General features: G+C 37.5%; 1 pseudogene; it reads right to left on the bottom strand.

Moving 5' to 3' along the window:
• Positions 1-4,799: 4,799 nt before the first annotated feature.
• LOC109488922 overlaps positions 4,800-12,115 on the bottom strand; it is a 70,663-nt pseudogene continuing 63,347 nt past the window's right edge.

Below are 12,115 nucleotides of genomic sequence, written 5' to 3'. Positions count from 1 at the left end.
CCACCCCAAAGAGTTAGAGGGAATAAATCTTAGAACTCACACAGGACTGGAATAGTACCTGGTCTCAAGAGCCAAAGCAGAAAACCTAATAATTCATTGGTCCGTGGGTATAGTACTAAGAAGGGTTTTGCATCAGTAGTGGGAAAAACTTGGACCTAGAGCAAATGCTATTCTGATCCAGTAATAAGAAAAATTAATCAAGTAAAACTGAACCAGAAATGCCTAGATGATAGAATTAGTAGAAAAGGGTTTTAAGGCAGTTATGGTGATGGTATTCTCCGTGTTTAAGAAGCTAATGAGAAGATTGAGCCTATTACATAGACACAAGGAAAATAAAGAAAAAATCCAAGTCAAAGGAAACAAAATGCCTAAGATGAAACAGACACTGGATGGGATTGATATCAGATTGGATACTATAAAAGAAAAGAGTAGTGAATTTGGATATTGAGTAATATAAACTTTCCAAATGAAACACAGAAAGAAAAAAAAACAAAAAAATTAAAAGAACACCAGTGAGATCTACAACAATTTCATGCAGCTAAATATACATGAAATGGGAGTCCCCAAAGGAGAGGGGAACAGGACAAATACTTGAAAAAAAAATAATTGTCAAAAATTTTCTAAATGTGATGAAAACCATTAGCCCACAAATCCAACAAACTCAGTAAACTTCAAGCCCAAAAAACGTGAAGAAAATGACATCAGAGGCTATCATAAGCAAATTCTGTAAAACCAGTGAAAAAGAACAAATCTTAAAAGCAGCCAGAGAAACATACTGCACACGGAAACAAGGATAAGCATGACAGATTTCTTGTTAGACACAATGCAAGCTAGAAGATAGTGAAACAACATTTTCAAATTAATGAAAAAAAAAAAAGCCAATCTGTCAACCTAGAATTTTATACTTGGTGAAAATATATAGGTAATCCTTGCTTTGCACAGTAGGGTGAGACTGTAAAAAACGACCATGCAAAATGAAATTGTGCAAAGCAATCTTAATCAATGGGAAAAATTACCATTGTTCCATGACCTTTAAGAATTTTGCCAAGGGGCGCCTGGGTGGCACAGTGGTTAAGCGTCTGCCTTCGGCTCAGGGCGTGATCCCGGCGTTATGGGATCGAGCCCCACATCAGGCTCCTCCGCTATGAGCCTGCTTCTTCCTCTCCCACTCCCCCTGCTTGTGTTCCCTCTCTCGCTGGCTGTCTCTATCTCTGTAGAATAAATAAATAAAATCTTTAAAAAAAAAAAAAAAGAATTTTGCCAAAATAGGATTTCCAGAGAAGATGGGGGTATAGGGGAATCCTAAGCTTACCTCATCCCATGGATACAACTAGATAACATGCACATCAGTGTAAAAAACCCAGAAAATGACTCAAAGATTGGCAGAACAGACTTTCCACAGTTAATGTAGAAAAGAGGCCACATTGAAGAGGGCAGAGATGCAGTGGGGAGCTAAATGGACCCACATGACTGTCTGCGGGAGGGAGGGAGGGAGGCGGGGAGGGAGGGATGCTGTGGGCTCAGACACGGGAGAGAAACAGACCCTCACATTAGGCATCCCAGGCACAGGGACCCCCTCACAGGGAAGATGAATTCCTATAATATTTGGCTTTAAAAACCAGAGGGGCATAATGTCATAAGTTCTTATAATCAGCAAGGCTTAACACCTGGAACTTTAAGAATCAGCAGTTTGGCTCTGGGAGAGCCAGGAGGGTGAGAAGAAACTGAGTCCCTGCCCTTAAAGACACAGCACAGAAAACAGCTCCACAGAGATACAGCATAGAAACAACAGTTTGAAAAAATGCCGTGGTATACAACAGAGAGACTTGTTTAGTAATCTCAGAGTATGCACTGGAGGGGCAGGGATTGTTAGAGATTTCTCCAGGAACAAAGGAGCAGGTGGGCACCATTTCCCCTCCCATCTCAGCCTATACACAAGGACATCTGCAGGAACTGATGTGGCACAAACACTCTGTACCTAGCTTGCTAACAACATGCCTGCCACTGTGGATCTTTCCCCTCCAACCTGGCTGGTCTGGGCAGGAGTTCTGGGAGGTTGCCAGTCCCCTCCTGCAGCAGATGTGTATAAACCTTGCTAACACTGCATGCCCTGAACATGGAGCCTCCTTGGGATTCTTTTATGTGTAAAAATCAGTCAAGAGATTCCCAAAATAAAAGGATGTAAAGTATGACATCATACACCTAAAACATGGCGGGGGGGGTGGAGGAGTAAAGAATGGGTTCAAACTTAGGCAACCATCAACCTAATATAGACTGCTATATGCAGAAGTTGTTATATACAAACCTAATGGTAGCCACAAATCAAAAACCAGTAATAGATAAGCAAAAAACAAAGAGAAAGGAATCCAAGTATATCACTAAAGAAACCCACCAAACCGTGGAAGAGAACAATAGAAGAAAGGAACAGAGAACTACAAGAACAACAATAAAACAAGTAATACAATGACAGTAAGTACATTACTATCAATAATTACTTTGGATGTAAATGGACTAAACACTCCAATCAAAAGACATAGGGTGAATGATGTATAAAAAAGCAAGGTTCACCTATATGCTACCTACAAGAGACTCATTTCAGACCTAAAGACATATGCAGATTGAAAGTGAAGGGATGGAAAAGCATTTATTGTGTAAATGGAAGTGAAAAGAAAGCTGGGGTAGCAATACTTATATCGGACAAAATAGACTTTAAACAACGACTGTAATAAGAGACAAAGAAAGGCACTATATAATCATACAGGGAAGAATCCAACCAGAAGATACAACAATTGTAAATATTTATGCACCCAACACCAGCACCCAAATACAAAAAATATTTAATAACAAACATAAAGGAATGAATTGATAGCAATATAATAATAGTAAGGGACTTTAAAACCCCACTTACATCAATGGATATATCATCCAAAGAGATATAAATCCAAATAAACAAGGAAACAATGGCTTTCAGTGGGTACGATTACATTGGATCAGATGAATCATCTAATAGATATATTCAGAATGTTCACCTAGAACAGCAGGATGCACATTCTTTTCAAGTGTACATGGAACATTCTCCAGAATAAATCACATATCAGGCCACAAAAGAAGTCTCAACAAATTCAAGAAGATCAAAGTCAAACCATGCATCGTTTCTGACCACAATGCTATGAAACTAGAAATCAATGATAGGAAAAAATCTGGAAAGAACACGAATACATGGAAGTTAAATAACATGTTACCAAACAATTAATGTGTCAGCCAAGAAATCAAAGAGGAAATTAAAAAAATACATGGAAACAAATGAAAATGAAAACACAAGATCCAAAATATTTAAGATGCAGCAAAAGCTGTTCTTAGAGGGAAGTTTATAGCCATATAGGCCTACCTCAAGAAGCAAGAAAAAAAATCTCAAATAAACAACATAACCTTACACCTAAGGAGCGAGAAAAAGAAAGGCAAAAAAACCCAAAGCCAGTAGAAGGAAGGGAATAATAAAGACTAGAACAGAAATAAATGAAATAGAAACTAAAAAAACAATAGAACAGATTAAGAAACCAGGAGCTGGTTCTTTGAAAAGGTCAACAAAGTTGGCAAATGTCTAGCCAGACTCATGGAAAAAAAAATGAAGAAGACTCAAATAAAATCAGAAACGAAAGAGGAGAAATAACAACTGACACCACAGAAATACAAAGGATTATAAGAGACTGTTATGAAAAATTATATGCCAATGAATTGGACAACCTAGAAAAAAAATGAATAAATTCCTAGATGCATCTAACCTTACAAACTGAAGCAGGAAGAAATAGAATATTTGAATGGACCAATTACTTGCAATGAAATTGAATCAGTAACCAAGAAACTCCCAACAAACAAAAGTCCAACACCACACAGTTTCATGGGTGAATTCTACCAAACATTCAAAGAAGAGTTAATATCTACTTTTCTCAAACTATTCCAAAAAATAGAAGAGGAAGGAAAACATACAAATTCATTCCATGAGGCCAGCATTACCATGATACCAAACCACATAAAGACATTACAAAAAAGAGAACTACAGGCCAGTATCTCTGATGAACAAAAATGCAAAAATCCTCAGCAAAATTTTAGCAAACCATATCCAACAATACATTAAGAAAATCATTCACCATGGTCAAGTGGGAATTATACCTGGGATACAAGGGTGGTTCAATATTCATGAATCAATCAATGTGATATATCACATCAATAACAGAAAGGATAAAAACCATATGATGGTCATTTACATAGTAATTCATGGGGTGAATAGCTATTAGCAAAGTTTGTACTTTATGCAATTATTCATGGCTCATCTGCCATGGAAACTGAAATTTAAGCCATGTTTTTCTTTGGGGGGGGTAGTGTTATTTAGCTAAATCGTGGTAATTGAAATCTGCGTATATTTTAACTATGCAACATGAGGATTGTCTGTATTATTTATTTATTCATTCATTCATTCATTCATTCATTCATTCTCATTAAACTTTTGTTTCAATGGTCTCAAGATTCTCTGAAAGATTTTTGGTCAAGTTGTTTCCATTAAGAAGTACTGATTTTCAAAAGTAATAACTTATAACTGCCACACACACACACACACACACACACACACACACACACACACAATGGTCCACAAAACATTTTCCTTTCCTTCTGAACGTTTTACGATGCGTTGTTTTCATTAATAAGTCTTTTACTATTACTATTAAACTCAAATGACACAGTTCTGAGACCATTCTTCCACCACTGATTAAGACTGGGGTGGCAGGTATTGGGGATAATACTCATTTAGACTTCTGAGCTTTCTGGGCAGTCTTGGTGACCTTGCTAGCTCCAGCTGTCTTCTTGTCCACTGCACTGATGACACCCACAGCAGCCATCTGTCTCATGTCTCGAACAGCAAAGCAGTCCAGAGGAGGATAGTCAGAGAAGCTCTTAACACACACAGGCTTGCCAGGAACCATATCAACAATGGCAGCATCACTAGATTTGAAGAACTTGCAACCATCTTCCAGCTTTTTTCCAGAATGACGATCTATCTTCTCCTTCAGCTCAGCAAACTTGCAAGCAATGTGAGCTGTGTGACGATCCAGCACAGTTGCATATCCAGCACTGCTCTGGCCTAGATGGTTCAGGATAATCACCTGAGCTGTGAAGTCAGCTGCTTCCCTTGGTGGTCATTTTTGCTGTCACCAGCCACATTGCCATGATGAACATCTTTGACAGATATGTTTTTGACATTGAAGCCCACATTGTCCCCAGGAGGAGCCTCACTCAAAGCTTCATGGTGCATATTGAGAGACTTTACTTTGGTTGTAACATTGACTGGAGCAGAGGTGACCACCATGCCAGGTTTAAGAGCACTAGTCTCCACTTGGCCCACAGGAACAGTACCAATACCACCAATTTTGTAGATGTTCTGGAGAGGCAGACACAAGGGCTTGTCGGTTGGGTGAGTTGATGGCAGAATGCAATCCAGAGCTTCAAGCAGTGTTGTTCCACTAGCATTCTCATCTTTATGGGTGACTTTTCATCTTTTGAACCAAGGCATGTTAGCGCTTGGCTCCAGCATGTTGTCACCATTCCAACCAGAAATTGGCACAAATGCTACTGTGTCAGGGTTGTAGCCAATTTTCTTGATGTAGGTGCTGACTTCCTTTATGATTTCCTCATTATCTCTTCTGGCTGTAGGGTGGCTCAGTGGAATCCATTTTGTTAACACCAACAATTAGTTGTTTTACACCCAGTGTGTAAGCCAGAAGGGCATGCTCACAGGTCTGCCCATTCTTGGAGATACCTGCTTCAAATTCATCAACACCAGCAGTAACAATCAGGACAGCACAGTCAGCCTGAGATGTGCCTGGAATCATGTTTTTGATAAAGTCTCTGTGTCTTGGGACATCAGTTATGCTCATGTAATACTTGCTGGTCTCGAATTTCCACAGGGAGATATCAATGGTGATACCACGTTCGTGTTCAGCTTTCAGTTTATCCAAGTCAAACATACTTGAAGGGGCCCTTTCCCATCTCAGCAGCCTCCTCAATTTTTTGATAGTTCTTTTGTCAATTTCACCACATTTGTAGATCAGATGACTGGTAGTGGTAAACTTACCTGTATCTACATGTCCAGTGGTGATGATGTCAATATGTGTCTTTTCCTTTCCCGTTTTGGTTTACATTTAGCTGTGGTTTTTATGTCACCTGTGTTCTGATGGCAAACCCATTGCGAAAAAGCAGATTGTCTGTATTTTAAAAGCAAATGTGAGATAAATACCCCTTGGAGATTAAGAAAAAAACTTAAAGGAATGAATCATTAATAGACTTGCAGTGCAATATGATGTTACCTAGAAGTCGTTTAAGCAGAACAAAATGATACCAGATGGAAAGCTGGATCTACATAAAGGAATGAAGAACACCAGAAATGGTAGCTATGTTTACCTATGCAGTGTATAACCTGTAGAGAAGTAAAATGTTTGACAATACAAAGGCCAAGAAGGAAGAACTGGAAGTATACTATTATAACTTTCTTTTGCTCTATGTTCTGCTGTATAACATCACATGAAAGTAGACTATGTAAGTTAAAGATGTATACTCTAAACCCTAAAGCAACCATTAAAAAAGACAACAAAAAATATAGCTAATTGAACAAAGAAGAAATGATACAATGTCTAAAAGTACACAAATAATTCAAAAGAAGAAAAAAAAAAGGAAAACTGGAACAAAGCAGATAGGACAAATCCAAAAAAGCAAAATTGCAAATTCAAACCTAAACAGATGAACAATTGTATTAGAAGTTAATGGTCTAAATATATATTAAAAGGCAGAGATTATTAGATTGGATACAAAAGCAAGACCCAAATATATACTCTCTATAAAAAACCTACTTTAGGGGTGCCTGGGTGGCTCAGTTGTTAAGAATCTGCCTTTGGCTCAGGGTGTGATCCCGGCGTTCTGGGATCGAGCCCCACATCAGGCTCCTCTGCTATGAACCTGCTTCTTCCTCTCCCGCTCCCCCTGCTTGTGTTCCTTCTCTTGCTGGCTGCCTCTCTCTCTGTCAAATAAATAAATAAGATCTTTAAAAAAAAAAGACCTACTTTAAAAATAAAGGCACAAATTGATTAAAAGTAAAAGGATAGAAACATATCATGTTAGCATATTAAAAAAAGGTTAAAATGCCTCCTGGTATCAGAGAAAGTAGACTTTATAGTAAAGGATATTATGAGAGTTAAATAGAATCATTTTATTTGATAAAGAAGTTAACTCATGGGGTGCCTGGGTGGCTCAGTCAGTTAAGCATCTGCCTTTGGCTCAGGTCATGATTCTGGGGCCCTGGGATCGAGCCCTGCACCGGACTCTCCATTCAGCAGTGAGTTTGCTTCTCCCTCTCCCTCTGTGAACTCTCTCCCTCTAGCTCTCTCTCAAATAAATAAATAAATAAATAAATAAATAAATAAATAAAATCTTAAAAAAAAAGAAGTTAACTCATCAAAAAGACAGAACAATTCTAAACATTTGTGAGCCTAATAAAATAGCTTCAAACTACATAAAACAAAACCAAAAGAACTGCAAGAAAAACATAGAAATCCATAGTTATAGTCACAGATTTTAACACCTTTCTCTAAATAATGATTAAAACAAGAATATATTGGTGAGGGTGATCTTTTTTACTCAATCTACTATTTAAATACTGATTTCTTCCAGTAACACACTCACAGATATACCCAGAAATAATATTCTACCAGCTATCTGGGTGTATCTTAGCCCACTAAAGTTGAAACACAGAATTATCAGAAAGACCAAGTGGAAATCAATGAAACAGAAAATAGAAACATGATAGACAATGGAAGCAAGGGATTTTTTTTTTGGAGAAGGTAAATAAAATTGATAAGCCTCTAGCCAGAATGATAAGGAAAACAATGAGAGAAGACACAAATTGCCAAGATCAGGAATAAAAAAGATGATATTACTTCAGGAACTACAGATATTAAAAGGATAACAGTATTCACAATATTACGAACAACTTTTTCCAACAGATTGAACAACTTAAATGGGCAACCTCCTTGAAAGACACAGGTTGCCAAACTTCATTCAAGATGAAACAGAATACCTGAATAACTGTAACTGTTAAAGAAATTGAATTTGTAAAAAACAAACAAACGAACAAAGAACTTCTCCCAGGGACGCCTGGGTGGTTCAGTTGGTTAAGCATCTGCCTTCAGCTCAGGTCATGGTCCCAGGGTCCTGGGATCGAGCCCCACACTGGACTCCCAGCTCAACTGGGAGTCTGCTTTTGCCTCTCCCTCTGCACCAACCCCTGACCAGCTCACCTGCTTGTGCTCTCTCTCTCTCTCACTTTGTTCTCTGTCTCAAATAAATAAATAAAATCTTAAAAAAAAAAACTAACAAAAACCAAACCAAACAAACAAAAACTTCTGCCAAAGAAAACTCCAGTCCCGGGTGACTTCACTAGTGAATTCTTCCAAACATTTAAGGAATAAATAATATCAATTATATAAAATTGAAAAAGAAGTACTTCTTAATTCATTATGTGAATCCAGCATTACTCTGATATTAAAACCAGACAAAGGTATTATCAACAAAACTACAGACCAATATCCTCATGAAAGTAAATGCAAAAATTCTTAATAAATTTTAACAAATTGAATGAAACGATAACATACCATAAGCTCAAGTGGAGCTTATTCCAGGAATGTAAGGGGGGAATGACATTTGAAAATCATTTAATGGAATTTGCCATGTTAATAAATGATTTAAAAAACCCCATGTGATCATCTCAATAGATTCAGAAAAAGCATTAGATAAAATCTAACATTTATTCCTGTTAAAATTCTCCCAGCAAACTAGTGATACAAAGAAGTTTCCTCAACCTGATAAAGGCACCTATGAAAAACCTGTAACTGAAATCATACTAATGGTGAAAGACTGAATGCTTTTACCCTGTAATCAAGGATAAGACAGGATGTTCACTTTTCCCACTTCTATTTATATTGTAGTAGGGGTTTTAGCCATTGTAGTCAGGCAAGAAAAAGAAAAACAAAGCAACCATATTGGAATAGAAGCAGTAATCATATGATTACTATGATATGATACAATCATATTGTAATCATAGACGACATAACTATTTATATATAAAATCCTATGGAAGCAAAAAACTCCTAAGACTAATAAGTCCATTTAACAAGGTTTCAGTACAATAGATCAATGCAGAAAAATCAATTGTATTTCTATATGTTACCAATGAACACTTGGAAATTAAAGTTAAAAAATGATACTATTTAAAATAGCCTACACCATTTGAAATATTTAAGGATAAATCTGACAAAAGATGTGCAAAAATTATACACCGAAAGCTATATCTTATTGCTGAAAAACGTAAAAAAACAAATTAATTGAAAGATATAATCCGTTTATGAATTAGAAGATTCAATATTGTTGGGGCGCCTGGGTGGCACAGCGGTTAAGCGTCTGCCTTCGGCTCAGGGCGTGATCCCGGCGTTGCGGGATCGAGCCCCACATCAGGCTCCTCTGCTATGAGCCTGCTTCTTCCTCTCCCACTCCCCCTGCTTGTGTTCCCTCTCTCGCTGGCTGTCTCTATCTCTGTCGAATAAATAAATAAAATCTTTAAAAAAAAAAAAAAAAAAAAAAAAAAAAAAATTTTAAAAAAAAAAAAAAAAAAAAAAAAAAAGAAGATTCAATATTGTTAAGATAGTTATTGCCTCCAAATTGATCAACGCAATCCCATTTAAAATCTCAGAAGGCAAATTGTAGAAATTGACAAGTAGGTTCTAAAATTCACATGAAAATGCAAAGGACCTAGACTAGTGAAAATAACATTGAAAAAGAATGAAGTTGGAGGACTTAACCCACTTCACTTGAACTCTTATTATTAAGTTATAATCAAGAAAGTGTGGTATTGGGGGGCACCTGGGTGGCTTAGTTGGTTAAGCTTCTGCCTTCAGCTCAGGTCATGATCCCAGAGTCCTGGGATCAAGCCCTGTGTTGGGCTCCCTGCTCAGCGGGAAGCCTGCTTCTCCCTCTCCCTCTGACCCTCCCCTGGCTCATGCTCTCTCTCTCTCATTCTCTCGCAAATAAATAAATAAAATCTTTTTAAAAAGAGAGAAAGTGTGGGATTGGTGTGAAAATACACATATAAATCAATGGAACAGAATAAAGAGTTCAGAAATCAACCCACACATATATGGTTAATTGATTTTTTTCTAAATTGCAAAGGCAATTTAGAGGAGAAAGGATAGTCTTTTCAACATACGTTGCTGGAATAATTGGATAGCTATATGCAAAACAATGAGAAAACCAAGAGAAGTGGAAGTAATACCCAGACTGTCCCCAAATTCATGGCAGCTCTATTTTCCAGGTTGGGACTGGAAACAACCCAAATGTCCCTTAGCATGTGAATGGATAAAGAAATTGTGGAATCCTGCTGAGCAACAAGAAGGAATGAATGTGCAACAACATGGTGGAATCTCAAGTCTAATGTTGAGTAAAACAAATCAGTAAAAAATAATCCATATTGTCTGATAATATTAATTTAAAGTTCTAGAAAATGCAAACTTCTCTATAGCAACAGCGTATCAGTGAATCGTCTGTGGAAAGAAGAGAAGAGAAGTGGTGAGAAGAGGCTGCAGAGGGGCCCGAGGAGAATTCGGAGAATGATGAATGTGTTTGTTATCTTGATTTTTTTGGTATCAGAATATGGATGTGTTTCTTATCTCATTATTTTGGCGATGGTTCCATGGGTACGTGTTTGGGTCAAAATCCAACAAATTGTGCATTTTAAATACTTGCAGTTTATTTTATGTCACTCATACCTCAATAAAACTGTTTTAAAAAAATTCTACCAAGTGTTTAAGAGCTCAGACGGTAGCTAGTTAGGCCTCAGTAGGAGTATCTCTAATCTGTGGCCAGTATGCTTTTCATTGTTATGATGCTTCTTTAATCTCCAGTTCCTGCAAGTGCAGCATCACCTCGCAGAGTTGATACAAGAAAGAGATGATGCAATTGAAGCAACAACAACAAAAACCAACTAATCAACAAACCAAAAATTACCATGGCTAAATAATTAATACTACTATTAAGATCATATCGGTTCTTACTACTGATATTTTGCTGTAAATGTAGAGGGAGCAAGAAGAACAGTTCCGTGGGTTATTTAAAACTCCATCATGAATTTGTAATGATGGAAATAAACTTGAGTTCTTAAAATTTTTGTGCTTTAAGTATTGCAAAATTTCGGGGCGCCTGGGTGGCACAGCGGTTAAGCGTCTGCCTTCGGCTCAGGGCATGATCCTGGCGTTGTGGGATCGAGCCCCACATCAGGCTCCTCTGCTACGAGCCTGCTTCTTCCTTTCCCACTCCCCCTGCTTGTGTTCCCTCTCTCACTGGCTGTCTCCATCTCTATCGCATAAATAAATAAAATCTTTAAAAAAAAAAGTATTGCAAAATTTCTTTTGTGTTTTCTATGAGGCGACTCACATCCAATACCTATAGTCAAAGTTTCTATAACATCTTATAGGTAATATAGTGGCGTGCTGGCTTTTTCCATTTCAATCTATTCTATATGTTACTGTTGGAAGTCTCAAAGAAAAAAAAAAGACAGTTCTACTCCCTTGTTCAGTTACCATTGGATTCCCATTTCTTACAGAATTAAATCCAATCTCCTCAGATTGGCTTTGAAAGTGGTCTACAATTTGACTCCTTTCTACTTTTCCTAGACAGTAGAGTGTAGAGATTAAGAGTATGAACCTTGGATTAGGACTTCCTGGTTGTATAGTTCTCTCTATACCTCAATTTCATTCCTCAGACATAGGAATAATGATAAAACCTACTTCATAGTGCTACTGTGAGGATTTTTTAAAAAATTTTATTTCTTTATTTGAGAGAGAGAGAGCACATATGAGGGGGAGGAGGCATAGAGAGAAAGAGAGAAACAGGCTTCCCACTGAGCAGGGAGTCCAACTTGAGACTCGATTCCAGGACCCTGGGATCATGACCTGAGCTGAAGGCAGACACTTAAAGACTGAGCCACCCAGTCACTACTTGTGAGGATAAAATAAATTTGTGC

Source organism: Ailuropoda melanoleuca, chromosome 11 (assembly GCF_002007445.2).
Source record: "Ailuropoda melanoleuca isolate Jingjing chromosome 11, ASM200744v2, whole genome shotgun sequence".
Taxonomy (NCBI): Eukaryota; Metazoa; Chordata; class Mammalia; order Carnivora; family Ursidae; genus Ailuropoda; species Ailuropoda melanoleuca.
This window is presented reverse-complemented; position numbering and strand designations above follow the sequence as displayed.